Source organism: Anser cygnoides, chromosome 7 (assembly GCF_040182565.1).
Source record: "Anser cygnoides isolate HZ-2024a breed goose chromosome 7, Taihu_goose_T2T_genome, whole genome shotgun sequence".
Classification (NCBI taxonomy): Eukaryota; Metazoa; Chordata; class Aves; order Anseriformes; family Anatidae; genus Anser; species Anser cygnoides.
The window spans coordinates 6,545,955-6,561,010 of NC_089879.1; the positions used below are offsets into that span (position 1 = coordinate 6,545,955).

Consider the following 15,056-nt stretch of genomic DNA (forward strand, 5'->3'; position numbering starts at 1 on the left):
CGTGAAGTGTGCCTGTTAACAGCAACAAGGGAAGTGAAATAAGATATCTGTGTCATTAGACCTTTTTATTCCTTGTAATTCATTAGCTGAAGTCATTTCTGCAGCTGCTGACTTTTCTTCTCTTGCTTGCTGAGTTCCTTTAACCGTGAATTTTATTAAAAAAATAACCTTAACCTTATACATCTTGTAATATTTTTGATTTATCTGCAGTCAGTAGCAACAGGTATGGTCCTTTTCTTTCCAGCATCTTTTCAATACCCATTCTCCGCCTGGAATCCTCAAAGCCTGCAGGGTTTTGGGATACCTGGACCTGCAGCCTTATTTCTGTAGTCTTCCAAAAATTCCTGGGTTGAGTTTTATGTTCTTTTAATCCACTTTTTCAGTTACTCTCTGTAAAGTCCCTGTGGTCCAGGGTGTGGTCAATTTTACTGATGTATCAACAGGCTTTTCATACAGCTCAGCATTTTCCATTTCTTTTGTCCAAGCTATGGCCATCATTAGGCTAGAACCTAGTAGCATCAGCTACGAGGAGAAATAAATCTGGGCAGAACATGTATCCTTGTCTGACTTCAGTGGTCATCCTGAACCATTCCATCATCACCTTGCCTGCTGTTGCCACATGCAGTGACTTGCTGTAGATGTTTTCTGTTGGCTCGATCAATCTCTGGGGATGTCACCTGTCTGCAGAATTCACCCTAACGCTTTGTGTGATGCTGGCGGAGTCTGCTCAGATTTCGTGAAATTATTACAGCAGGTTTGGCTGGGTCCTCGCAGACTTTTCTAGGTTCTGCCTTGAAACAATATGTTGGTATGTTTTCCAGGAGTGCTGCCCTATACACAGCCTGTTCATCTGGAGGTATTTCTTCAATCTTTTCTTCAGTGCCCTTCTTTTCATTGTTCACTCTCTTTTTATTTACATTTATTGATGAATGAGTTTGTACAGCACCCTACCTGCTTTTAGCATGTTTCCAGTGCCATTTTGTCTACCTGTTTCTCTTTCAGACTTTCTTCCCAGACCTCGATGCTTTTGTTTCTTCTCCAGACAAAGCAGTCAAATAAATAAAGCAAAAAACAAACAAAACACTCCCGCCCTCAAAAAAATAAGAAAACAAACAAAACAAAACCCTTTGTACCTGTTCTCTCATATTTGCCCCAGAAAACTTCCTGCCCACCTCGGGCTGCTCCTCACACACAGCCTTTTCACCTCAGCCTACGTCCCCTTCATATAGCATGTTGCTGGAAGTCCTCCAAACACCAGTTTGGCCTAGAGATTGCTCAAAAGCTATGTCAGAACAAATAATTATGATTAAAAAATGTTAGCGTTGATACCAGAAAGGATTAGTAATAGAAACAAAGTAAAATTTTACTGTGCCCTTCTGCTGAGAGTGCCTCTGCAAGCATCCTGTTGGATCTCAAACTATTTTTTTTAATGTGACTGCCTGGGTTTTGCTGGCTTCTGCCTTTATGCTGATAAAGATGACTTTTGACAGGAAACAATAGGGTCTGTGTGTAACAGCCTGTGTTTCTGGTCTAGATTCCTTGCCAAAATAGCTGCACTTAGCACTTGCACAGTTCTTTTCATCTTCAAAGCCTTTCACAGATCCGATGTAAACAGCTGGAGTTCCACTGATTTTGGTGGCAAAGAGCTTAGCAGCCTTCAGAAAAGGATTATGTGTTTGCATGGAAAATGGGAATATCATCTGACACTCTGCTAGCCAGAATTATTTAAAGACACCAGGCTTCAAGCAAGAAAACAATTAGCTGCATGGGGCTAAGAAAGTTTCCTTGTGGTCAACGTGCATGTTCCTGGCTATGACTTAATGGGATGAATTGTTGGGCAATTGAGGATTGATTATTGAATCATCTCTCAAGTGTTTTACAAGAAATGCAAGTTGCTGAGACAAGCAGTCCTTCGGAATGTAATTGATTTTGATGTTTGCCCAAGCCATGTATCTGCATGTCCTAATATGTATATCCATTGTGTAGAGATAGGCTTGGCTTTTTTTTTTTAATTAATGTATTAATAGCTTTGAGATTCACTCTGCCTTATGGTATTTAACAAAAATGTTTTATTTCATTAGTACGTTGTATAATACGTGTTGCTATAGTTAAGTTTGGAATAGACTTCAGAGGTCAGGAGTGAGTCCCTCCCCCTGCTGCATAGCAAAACCAACTCTGTCTAGCCTGGGCAGCTGTTTACTTAGTTTTATTATCAATTATTTTTGCATTTAGCTATTTAGTGACTGAAACACTGCCTTATAGTCAGACAATACTCTGTTCTACAATGTAAATGAAGCCAGTTGTTTCCAGCTTCCCCTGTAAATCATGTTTTTCTGCACTTATGAGTCTTGTTGATATCTTCTCAATGAACTGCAAATCCTCCACATTTTTCTTAGTGTGATTGCATAAATCTGGTTACAATATTCCAGCTGAGATCTCACAATTGTAAGAAAGATTTATTTATTTTTTTAAAGTTACTTGTTTGGAAGGAAAAAAACTCCTCCAAAACTGATTTCAGTTGTCTGATCCCTGTTATGGCCATGTTATTCACTGCTCTAAGCTTGTGCCAGTCTCCTCGGATTTGCTGTGTGTTTTATTTTTGCACGTGGAGGTTGAGGCACAAGCCAGCGAGTTGGTTTATGTTCACCGCTCCGGGGGAAGCGGGCAGCAAAGCCAGGATTTGAAACCCCTGTGTCAGGGTTATGAGCTGGTGCTTCAGCACAAGCCTGTTCCTCTCATCTGAAGAGAAATAACCTCAGGAACGTGAAAGATTGCAAATCAGCCAAACACTCACCTCCTCTAGTGAGTCACCTGCTTTTTAGTTTCTGGGTGGTGGACAATTTTGTCCTCCCTCTTTGAAGAAGTAGCTTAGGATAGTTCCCTTTCAATTTGTCATCAGTGTAGCCTGCCGGCTCCCTATCCACAGTCTTTTCTTCAGACACCAGTTCGGCAAACCGGTCCCAGCCCAGTGCCACCAGTGCAGGTGATGCTTCCAGGGCAGGGAGCGTGGTCATTGCTTCTGCTGCACGTTATCCAGAGCTCGCTCAGCAGACCTGGGTGGGAGGGTAACAAAAACGTCTCTGGCTGCATCCGTTGACTAGCACTCCTGCTGGTCCTGACAGGAGGTGAGCTGCCGGCATCAAAGGGAGATTTCCTGAGGAGGATCGCTGTAAACACAAGCCTGTCGGTGTTCAGCTTGTGAGACATCTTGTTTGCAGCCAAGTACTGCACTGCTACCTTAAAAACGCAGAATACAGCAGTCCTCTCCCCCCCCCGCGGTACAGATACAAGCTTTCACCTGTGTATTTGCTTCAGAAGTAGCATCTGAAGTCCTTCCTTCCTTTTCAATCAATCAGGGATCTCCTTCAATCCCTCATTCTCTGTTCTTAAATATTTGGCAGTGGCTTCCTCTGGGCTCTCTCTTCTCCTTCAGAGCCTCCTTCATAAAACCAGATTGCTGTCTCCCAATGCTTTAGTGAGGTTTTGGATTATTATTTTCCACAGTGCCTTCTCTTCCCATCATTTCTTTATTCGCTTTCTGATGTCTGTTCTCTACACAGGTCAATGGTTCTTACCTGAATCCTTAGATAGCTTTGTGAATATCGTTTTTCTTTTTCACATAAATGTATTTTGCTCCTGAATAGCTCCAAACCGCCACAACAACTGTTTCCTGGTAAGAGTGAAAGATTCATGAAAATATCTTCCAATTACTGCATTCATCGTTCCTAGCTTCCCATATTATGCCTCTTCTCTTATTATCCTGGGCAGCCATCAAGAAGAATAAAGGCTGTGAATAACCCCACTTTCTGCCCCTCAACACCTTCTCTCTGGAGTAAAATTCTCCCCCCTCTCTCAGCTTTAATTTTCACCTGGTGCATTTGCTGCTGCACTCCCCTCCGGGACCCCGCCAGGAGAAGTGCTAACTCTATTTTACGGCAGATATCCTGATGGGTGGAGTTTTCTTTCCAGTACCCTACCTCAATACACAGCTCTGCAACACTGGCGTCACCGCTGTCACCAGGCGTGTGTCGGGCAGCATCGCACCAGCTGGACCCTTCGTGCTGTCCCTGCTCAGATGCTCAGGGCTACGCGGGGTCCCGTGGGGCAGCCGGTCCTGGGGTGGTGCTTGCAGGCTGTATAGTGCATTGCCAAGGCCAGCACCTTCATGCCCATCCTCTGTGATTGCCTTTTGTCTCTCCAGCTGTTACAGACCTCTCCTCTGGTTGCCAGCGAGTCTGTCCTAGCAACAGGGAAAGTTACCACTGTGAAAAAGCTAATCAGAGAGATGAGCACAAAAATACGTTAACGATATTTAAACCTGTGGCACTCCCAGCTAAGAACTGCCCGGCTTTGCTGGTTCTGCAAAGCCAGAACTTTGTAGCACAGGGAAACCTGGTGTCAACCAGTCCGATAAGGTGCAGTTAATGCTTATCTATAAAATGCAAACCCGATAAGAATAGCAGCTTTTCAGGCTCCGCTTGATATACAAAGAAATGCTCTGTGGTACATTTAGGATCAGAACTTTTAATATCAGTAATTCTTCCATTAGAGCACAAAGCATTTTATTTTGCATCAGAATAAGTCCAGAAAGACTCTTTAATAGATTTGGTTAAAGTCCTGGATGATAGTCTAAATATTTAGATTATCATCCAGAATCCCAGATCCAAGCTCATAAGTGAGCAAAGGGAAATACCATTTTTTATCCAGAAGACTAGGATACTGAATGCAGAAATCCAGCTGCATGAAAACTATACAATATGCCAGAAATGTCAGATGTTGTCACATGGGTAATTTTAACTGGATTTTATTTATTTATTTTTAAAAACACATCTGTTCTGATGCAGGTGTTGCAGCCCAATGTAAACCCAAAATGAATGTTTTCATGCCTTCTGGTAGTAATATGTAAATACTGTCTTTATTATTATTTTTTAATGCATTGCCTTTCATTCTGTCTGGAGCAGTATTATTTTGTGAATCTGTCACTGATAGTGATGTGCTAGGGGAAAGGGTGAACATAATCATTTAGCTATGAGACGATGAATAAAATAAATGATGTTGTAGATTTATAGTATTTAGGTCCAGAAGGGATTGTTGCATTTAGCTTGACCTCCTTTATATCACAGCTTTATAAAACAGGAGCTGTCTCTACCGTACTAATCATTTTTTGAGGCCCATGTTGCATACAATTATCAGTCTCCTGGATAAATACCAGCTGTTGGGATCCTTCCAGCTATGCTTTTTTCCTGAAGAGGCTTCTGTATAATAGAATGGGACTGATGATGCTCTTTTTGAAACAAAATTGTGCTACAGGAGCCAGGAATGTAGGAGCTTCGGGTCCAGGGACAATGAGGGTTTCTGGCACCACTCTGAAACGAGTAAGGGTGAGTGGTGAGCAGCAAGGGTTCCCCAGTCTGGCAGCCAATTTCTTACATTTTCTAAGGGAAAAATCATGGGGAGAGCAGAGAGAAATGCCTCGGAACAGGAGACGTCTCCCTCTGTCTGCAGCAGCCTCTGGCAGTGTCCAGGAGCAACGATGCTGCATGCAAAGAAGCTACATTTGTCCCTCTGACACTAAAAGGACCTACACTGTTGTTTTTTTTCTTCTGCACGTTGCCTCAATCATGAGCAGATTGCCCATAACCACGGCAATCAGCAACGAGGTGACAGGTTTCTAATGGGCTAATCACAAAGGGAATTTCACCGGTTATAAATGTCCCGCAGTGAAACGGTTTCAGTAGGGCTCCTACCTCCTTACGCCAATGGCCATCGTATCAGCGCGTACGCCCAAGTACGTGAGCAGGGAGAGGATGCAGCACGCTGCTTACACGAGGAGTTGTATTTCGGTTATATTGGGAAATCAGTTTTACTAGGAGCTCGTGCACCTGACTGATCGTGTAGCTCTGCGAATGCTCGTGTTAGAGCCTTGTTGACACCTGCGCGTGTGGATACAATTACGCCAGCACATCCGAGCAGTCCATTAGGCACTATCGCTCAATACTGGTGATGGCTGCAGTTTCAGGGGTGGGGTGGAAACAGGATGCCTGCAAAATGGACCTTTTTGCACTGCATGTAGCATGGGCTGTGTTGGGGATTAGGCTGCGGCTGCCTCTCAGTTCTGAATGCTCTGTTTTCCTGGAAAAATGACTCTGAATTGACCTTTCCCCTGTGCTCTTCATACGTGCCTTGTGCTTGCAAGGCTGTAACGAGCTTTCTTAAGAAGATTGCCTCAGATTGCCTCTATCTTTCTTCCTTTTGTGAGCAACTCAATGTGTACCAGATGGGAGCCCCAGGTGTGGAGCGTGGCTGCCCCACGTTCTTTCAAGACAGTAACTGGGAGCTCGGCTGGTTTTTTCTCTTCCAGTCTTTTTTATTCTTTACTTTTTATTTTTCCTAATAAATGTGGCATTTGTTTGGGGCTCTCATCTAGTGAAATGATTTCAACTTAATCTTGAATCTCTTTCTGGGAAAAAGATACTTTTGAGAAAAATATCTTCCCTCTCATTTTGGTACAGCCTTCTATGTAGCCTGAATGTCAGGAAAGCCATTTATAGAGCATGTACAGTAATTGCATGCTTAATATTTCATCAGCTGCATTAACAGTAACGTCACTAAAACCAGGTATAGATTTAAAAAGATCTCTTTTGATTAAAAGTGGCTTTAGAGATTCTTGTATATAATAATAGCAGCAATATATATTATTCTAGATGTTGCTATGGGTTTCCAAATCTAATAGTTCAATCCACACAAACACACACAAATTTGCACTGAGATTTTGGACAAAGCATATGTTTTATATTTGTCAGCGATTCTCTAATTGCACCAAGATTAGAGTGGTGTGAAGTAGACTGCTTCAGCCTGAGCCATGCTCTTCTTTCACGGCCATGAGATCTCAGTATTTTAGGATTGTGCAAAAACCCCATGCTTTAGTTACTGTGCTACAGTTAGCAGCTGTAGGAAGTAGCGGTTAGAATAACAGATTGGTTTTCTACCGGACTTACTTTAGGCTCTTGTGATATGATGTCATTCAATGTCTGGCCATGAGGAAAGGATGTTGATTTTGAAACAGTGCTTTAACTTGCTTGCAGTCTACTCCATCGTAGTAGTAACTGAGAACAAAGATATACTGCCAAATCTCATGGTCTGAAACCCTGTAAGCGTGCCTGAATGGTAAATAAAAGAAGGGATTTATTGGCTGTGTCTTAGTAATAAATCTCTTGAAGTTCACTCTTGTCTTAAAAATGAAAAATAAACTTTGTAAGAAGGTCTTGTGTTAAATGGGGATGAGGGATCTCTCAACAACCAGTGTCAATTGGCTTCTTCAGAAGCACGCTTGTTGGTTATGATTCCCTTTTATTATTGAACTCATATTTTTGCTAAGCTTTAATGTTGTTTCCATTGCATTTTTGGACAGAGACAAGGAGTTGTTTTTAATGTTTATGCTTCACTGATTTAAAAAACAACAACAACAAACAAACCAAAAAACAAAACATACAAAACCCCACACTCTTTTCAAGTTATAATAATCAGAATAGGTTTCACAGATGTCCTCTTCCAGTTTGGATGTGGGCACATCTTGAGACATGCACGGTGAATTTCCATCAGCAAGCAGAACTGATCTCTGGAGAGCAGAAATGCGTTATTTTGCAATGTTGTAACTTAGGTCAATCTGTGCTTTAAATTAAATATGTATATATGTATTCATACTTAAATATATGATTCTTCCATGGTTAGGAATGGAGAAATTATTACTCAACATCACATGGGTAATATACTGCATTCAAAATCTGTATACTGATGAGAAAATCATTGCATGTTTTCTACTTGGGTCATCCATGCCGAATGATAACATCAGTCATGTCCCACTGTACATCTGCTCTAAGCTTTATAGGTGAGAAAATGTATGCACCTGAGTAAAATGAAACTCCACTTCAGTGCTTACTTATGATTCAAGCTGCAACTAGCTGTTTTATAAAGGTAATCCTCTGCATAAGAGTAGGGGAGTGAGAAGTACTTCACTGATACTTCTGGTCATACTACTTTCTCTTCTATTGTGATAACATCAAATAAATTGCAGGCTTCTTTCTACTTTTTTTTTCTTTTTCTTTTTTCCACTCACACAGTCTGTGGGACAGAAATTTCACAGGCTGCATGCACACAGCAGCACAGGTGGGGTAAGGCAGCGAATACTTCTCATGTTCCAGTAAGGAGACAATTATGTTGGTCAGTGTAGTATTGACTTAAACCTGCCTTCTACTTTCATGCAGGAATAAAAGCTGCTCCCTGCCACCCAATGTATTTGCTCATATTTAGTTAGTTTGCAACTGTAATGAAAGATTTTGCATATTCTACCTGAGAGAGCTAGCTGTTGAGTGTCTGGTAACCATTCAGATCTCGTACGCCTTCTGAGAGCTTTCTGTTATTGTAATTATAAAGGTAAAGGATGTTGTCCTTGTGTGTATTGTATTTTGTGCAATTAGTTTTCTGTTACAATACTCTGCATCATCTTTAAGTGGCTGCTGGATGAATGAATGAAATATTCTGTAGCTGGAAGTGGAGCTCCAATAGCTGGAGCAACGTGTGATGTCTGCTTGCTGGTGCATTTTTCCTTTTGCAAGTCCAAAGGTGTTGTTTTCTACCTTTGCACAAAACCACTCAGTTAACATCTCCATCGTGTAACACGGATTTACACCAATATGAGCACATGCAGGAGAGCCAAGTTCATGTGTCCAGTGCTGCTGTAATTACAGAATGCTTTAAGTGGCATTCCAATGCTTTTATCTCATACGTGAAGTTGAGTAGTTGAAAGCTCTGTTCCTGCAAAGAAATTCAATTATTGCCAAGGAGTTTGCTCCGTCTTTATTTCCTGTATGGTGTTAGAGGTTCTCCTATTTTCATTATCCCAGGCTGCCCTGAGCTGTCGGGTAGCAGTGTTTCATGTCAGGAAGCCTTCTGCATCCTTCTTCTGAGGGATATTGCAGAGTGCTCCCTGTGGATGAGCAGTGTCTAAAGGCTCACAGCAGCCTTGTGGCAGATTTCTTCTAAAAAATGCTGGGAATTTTTATTGGAATATTTTTTTCAAATGGTCCAAGATCTTGTGCAAGCTTAACTAGTTAATGTATTTTTGTTCAGTCTCTGTTTTTTCTCCTGGAATTTTAAAGGCATCTCTTCTTTTTTTTTTTTTCCTCAGAGTGAGCACATTGTGTCAATGATCTGTTCCTCTTCAGGCCAGTAGAACTATCATTTTCTTTTCCCTGATGTTCATTTGCACTGGACCAATAGGTGATTATTGCAGCCTTTTCTACTATATATTGCATACACGTGCAAAGTATTGAGGCCTTTGATTTACGTGTCAGATAACTGATGACTCCAGACTTTTTGAATGAACACCTGATATCGTAATATTTCAAAATAATATGCTTACTCTGAAACGAAAGTTGGGTCCTACATTGTTTGCATTGTAACTGTTGGAGTTTCTCATCCAAGGATTGTCAGAATACTTTGATTGAAATGGCAGTTAAAAAGAGAAAAGCAGTCTTGGCTAATTCCATTCCTGAGGAATACCTAATGAAGGAGCTCTTGCAGAAATTCTGTTTTTCAGCTCAGTAAGAGGCTGCTTACTTTGAATTCAAATCATCGTAATATAACTGTTGTAGTTACTTAACTCAGTCTAATGCTGTCTTTACATTGTTACATCCAGATTAGTTCTGTGACAGAGTTTAATGAACACAAATCAATTGCCATCACCACTTATTTGGAGACTGCAATTAAACAACTGGTAACTAAAAGGTCAGAAGTACATTGAAAAAAACAATCTCCATCGCATCATCAGCCTGTTAGCACTAATTTTAATACCTGCACTTATAAAAGAAATAAATCATAAGAACCCTCAGTAATTAATACAATTTCCTTCTTCCACATGGGAATAGCGTGGTAGCTTCATCCTAGTCATCTTTCCTGGAATGTCAGCAAATGCTCCATTTAATGAGGGGATGAGTTTTTGTCTAAATGCCCTGAAGAATTTGGCTTTGTAGCCTTACAATTCTGGGAGTTTTCCAAGCTGTAATCTGTTGATCGCCCTTCCAGGCTCTGCCTGAGGTGTTGGCTCCTCATATCTAATTACGTCTTGTTGAGATGGAGCTGCCCGTTGTACTCATTTCTGTAGTTTGCATCTGCTGTGTATGTCTAGCGTATTTCTCTGTCTCATTTGGTGAAGAAATCCTGAAAAGTGGATATAGTGCATGTAGGATCTCTTCTGGTATTTTTTGTCCTCCGAATTAACTGCTTTCTGAAATGTTTTGTATACAGATGTGCCAGTGCTTTGCTTCCCTTTTCAGAAAAGATATTTTTTCATCTAATTTTATTGGTGTTTCCATGTTTCTCTTTCAGTAGCATATTAATTTCTCCTCTAATATTCCCTAGATTGTTTGGCTTCCTGAATTCATGATCCTCCATCCTTGTACTACTGAAGAGACACTTCTTTTTTTTTTCCACGTGACTTCCCTTGCCGTGCTACATTTGCTACTTGACGTGGGATAACATTGCTTGTACCTCCTCCCTTGTTTGGTTTCTACTTTCAATCACCTTTTTGACTTTATTTTTTTTTCTGTGAGTACCCTGAAGCTCTGTAAAATGGCTCAGTAAAACTCAGCAAACCTGAGCTGTATAATGCTGTGTAGAGGCTCTCATTGTGTTGAGTGCTTATGTGCTTTGCCACGGGGGATTAGGCTAAGTCACATCCTCCACGGTGACATGAATGTGGCAAGAGGAACGTTTCAGGGATTCTCAGAAGAGTACTTGATGTGTCAGGAGAAAGAACGATCTAAATCCTGCTCACTGGCAGTTGGAAGTTAGGAAAGGGCTCTTGGAAACCATGAGCTTCACGTGCAGTGGCAGCCACAAAAGCCAACACGGCGTTGGGTGTCTTTGGGGAGGGCATTGAGAGCAAAGCTTTGGGCATCATTTTACTGCTGAATGAGGCCTTGGTGTGCTCCAGCCCCTGAGGACATTTCTCACTCACCCAGGCTGCACTACTCCCATCGCTCTGGCTAGCTGTGTTTTAAGCACAGGCTTAAAAACTTGCTGTACCTGATGCTGCAATGTACCTTGTAAGCCTCTCCCATGGCTGCTGTTTGCTTGTCGAAATTAAACCTCTGAGATGCAGGGATCCCTCCCTTCCCCTTTCATATTTTTCCTATGTCTCACACAACGCAGCCCATACTTTGGCTTGGGTTCTTCAGTGCCACTGCGCTTTATACTATGGAGGGAGTTTGTGCTCTCCGCCAATAACTTAACTCACGTAACACACATTAGCGCACTGCTGTTATGCTGTCATTGAAATAGCTGGGCACAGGTGACTAATTTGAGGCAAGCTCTGAAATTCATGCCTTTCAATTATTGAAGTGTGTGTGCGGGGGGTGGGGAGGATGGTGTTAACAAAAAACCCAAACCAACCTAGCACTGTAAGTGCCTCTCTTTTACTTATGTTAGCCCACTTCCCTTTTGGCATTTCCCTGTCTTACTGTCATTAGTATTTCCAACCCCCCTGTATCCTTAATGATCTACTCGGTTGACCTGCATCATTTAAAATATTTTTTCATTATAGTGATTTTCTCATTTAGGTCCCCAGGAGATCCCGATATGTAATCAGTTTTCTCTAACAAATGACCTCCTTTAACTTCATTAGTCCAGAATTAATTTACTAGCATCCAAGATATTGAATGTCTCTGATTAGTAAAATACAGTAAAAAAAAAAAATTAAAGATCTCTTTCATTTATGGTCAAGGCGAGCATTAATTAAAACCCATATTTCTTTGCTAATATTGTTCACAGTTGAATTTAATAAAGAGGAAGCACTTGATGGGCTGTCACTAGACATTAGGTGAGGATGGGGATGGGATTACAGGCTTGCTGTGCGCGTAACGAATTCAAGTGGCTGCATTTTTTGCAGAGTGTTTCACTTCTCTCACAGCTTCCTTCACCTTTTAGGGAGCTTTTTAAGTGAGGGAGCCAGGAAGTGCCAAGTCCTTAGCAAGCAGCGCAGGAAGGGTGCAGTGAGGGGCTCAGGGAGGACGTGCTTTCTGCTGGCCGGCGCTTCCCAGCCGTGCACCCCTGCTGCTTGTGCACGTCAGCTTCAGCTGCGTGGTTGTCTGTCTTATCTCCATATCTCTCCGAAGAGATGTGCCTCCCTTTGGAGGCGTGCAAGTTATTTGCAGAATTAGCCACGCTGCCAGCCCTTACCCTTTAAGGCTTTGCAGGTTTCCATTCTGCAAATCCGCCGTGGCAGGCGCTGGCCTGGTGGCAGCATTTTTCCTCCTGCTGCCCGACAGTGAGCACGCCTGCACTGAGCACTGCACGTGGGGCGGCTGACGAGGCTGCAAGGAATGTGTGCAGTGAGTGGCCGTCAGCCCCTGCTTACAGAATGACTGCTAGTCCTGGAGAAATAGAAACATGTAGGTGAGGGTGCCTGCATTGCCCCCTCAAGGTGGCTACATTTTTTTTTCCGAGATAGAGTCAAAAAGAAGTTTTAAATAAGCTTCTTATTTTTTTTAATATTATCATTATTTTTTAATTTTAATTTAATTTATTTTTTTAACATAGATTTGGCCTGCTAAATGCCAAAAAGATTGAAACTGCACCAACAGAAGCGTCATGCTTGCTCTGGTCTTTATACAAGTAGGTCCTTTCGGTAAGGCTGAGGCCATAGCTTGGATCCCCCCCCTGTGCTGCAGCTGTACAGGAGCAGAACACAGCCCGACACAGCCCCCAGAAGACCTCCTTCAAAAAAAAAACCAAACACATTATGGTCTCAGCAGTCTTAGCCGTGGAGGCAACTTTCTGGCCGTGATGTGATGGAAAGCCTCTTTAGATATACAGGCTGTGGATCTTAATGCAGGTTTGTTCCTCTGTAGAGGCGTGCAGAGAAGGAGGCCAGGGGCAGGTACGTGGTCCTGCTGAGCCACCACTGAGGTCTTGTGAGCCTGAAGGTGCCTGGAAGCAGCTGGAGACAAACAGGACATGGTAGAGGGCACTTACAGGAGCAAACAGCCTTATGAATTGGCTCTCCTCTGTTTGTGAGAGTAAGGCTCACGGAGGGATCCAGGCAAGCAATTTAAATCTCCTGAAGGGAAGAGGGCAGGGAAAGAAATTGAAAGTGCTAAAGCAATTGATTACCTTTTACATTTGGGGATGAGAGCGAATGTAACTCGTGCTTAAATTTAACTACCTGCAAAAGCAAATAAAGAAAACTAATATTTCAGAAAGCCATAATCCACTATATTACAAGTGTATTCTGAATTTCAATGTGGAGAATATAAGTTACTACTGCTTTCTGTCTATGAACTTGTCTATAAAGCAACAGCCAAGTGGTGGATTCAGTAATGTTTCTATTTTTTTCTTCTTTCTTTCTTACAATTTGCATAAAACACAGGATTTTTTCCCCCTCTGTCATACTGCAGTATGCTAAGTTTTCTGCACAAGTGTTTTGCCTGCAAGGCCTATATCTAATATTAGTTCATTTTAAATGTCTTTTTCGATTTAAATGTTAGTCCAGAAAACCAAAGAGATTGTAATCAAATGAGTATGCTCGATATATAGCTTATATGACTACAGGGTGGCTTTCTCGGTCTAATTCAAATGCTCTCAGAAAACAGGAGATAGATGATTCAGGAGCTGTTCTAAGGCGAGTCTTGCTCCTGGCAATATTTACTCTTAGGTAGATTAGGAAAAAAATAAGAGCTGACATCTGAGGAAAAAGATGAAAAACAAAATAGGCTGATATCTTCTCATTACATGAGGGTAAAGCCACTGATACCGATGCAGCAGAAAGGTAAATATGCCCCCTCTGCCTGTGACAGGGTGTCAGAAGAGCCCTTGAGAAGCTCATTGTATGAAGATGATACAGGAGATGCAGCCTGACCTTCAGCTAGGCCACACACTTTTAACTGTTCCTTTTTCTTTCCAGGAAAAAACATTCCCGTTCTTCAAGATGAATCACTGGTGGTGTGTTTTTGTGGGCAAAGTGATTGCCTGAGCTACTCTGCAACAGCTACAGCACCACAGGTAGTCCGCATTACCTTTCTCATAGCACCTCACGTTTATTTAAGTCTTAATGCCTTTTTCTTCCAGGTTCATACGCTTTCAAGTTCCTAAATTTTACTAGCTATGTATAAATAACCAGAATCAGTTATGCAGATACGATTGGTTATTATGTTTCTTGAGATACTGCTGGTTTTATAGATACTTCATGCTGGACTTATTGAGCCTTAGCACAGAAGGGAATCGGTTATACTTTTCCTTTTAGAAATGTTAGAGCTGCTTTCTCTAATTTCAGCCAAATTTTTAGCAGGAGTATTGCACTGACCCTATATTATCTGCAAAGATTTTGAATGCACGTTCATGTTACCCCTCTGTGCATTCGCTCCCGGGCTGTGAGAAGGATAATTTAAAGAGGATGGTGTATTTCCCTTGTATAAATTCATTTGTATTCACTTCAAAGACCAAAGTGAGCTTCGAACCAAGGTATGCTCTGTGCAGGCTGTCTTCACAGGGATGAGTTTTGCCCACCGTGACAGTATGTTCATAGCCTCGCTCAGATGATAACTGAAAATGACTATGCAGAGGACTGTGTTTCTCCAGAGATGCTCCAAATGCCTGCTGCTCTGAGGACATGGGAACCTTTTTAGCCCATTTCAGGATAAAACCTTCAATATTTAAGATCCACTCTGGCGCTGCAAGCTCTTAAAAGTAATGGGCTCTGCTGCTGTAAAGTGATGTAACTCCACTGACATCAAGTCCTTCTATGGGGCTGGAGCCCAGCAGGTTGAAATGGGACTGAGCTGATTTGCACGATGATCTGGCTGACTATGCTTACAAACCTGCCTTCTGTGATCTATAAACATGTCTAGTTAGGACACAGTTAAAGCTGAAACCAAACCAGCACTTTGGAAAAAATGCAGCTGCAGCTCTTGGTCATCATCGTTGTAATTAGGGTTTCATCTGTTTTGCTTTGCTGCAAGGCCTTTAGAGCATTAGGGATGACTAGGGACATAAAGAGCAGA

At 41.9% G+C, this 15,056-nt stretch overlaps 1 long non-coding RNA gene across 2 annotated transcripts in view; it reads left to right on the forward strand.

Annotated features, from left to right (window-relative positions):
- The window catches only part of LOC106045214 (uncharacterized), a 59,928-nt gene that overhangs the window by 33,524 nt on the left and 11,348 nt on the right, over nt 1–15,056 (forward strand). For both annotated transcript variants that reach the window (XR_010832705.1, XR_010832704.1), the window contains exon 4: nt 13,961–14,058. This is a non-coding gene — a long non-coding RNA (uncharacterized lncRNA). The remainder of the gene's footprint in view (nt 1–13,960; nt 14,059–15,056) is intronic.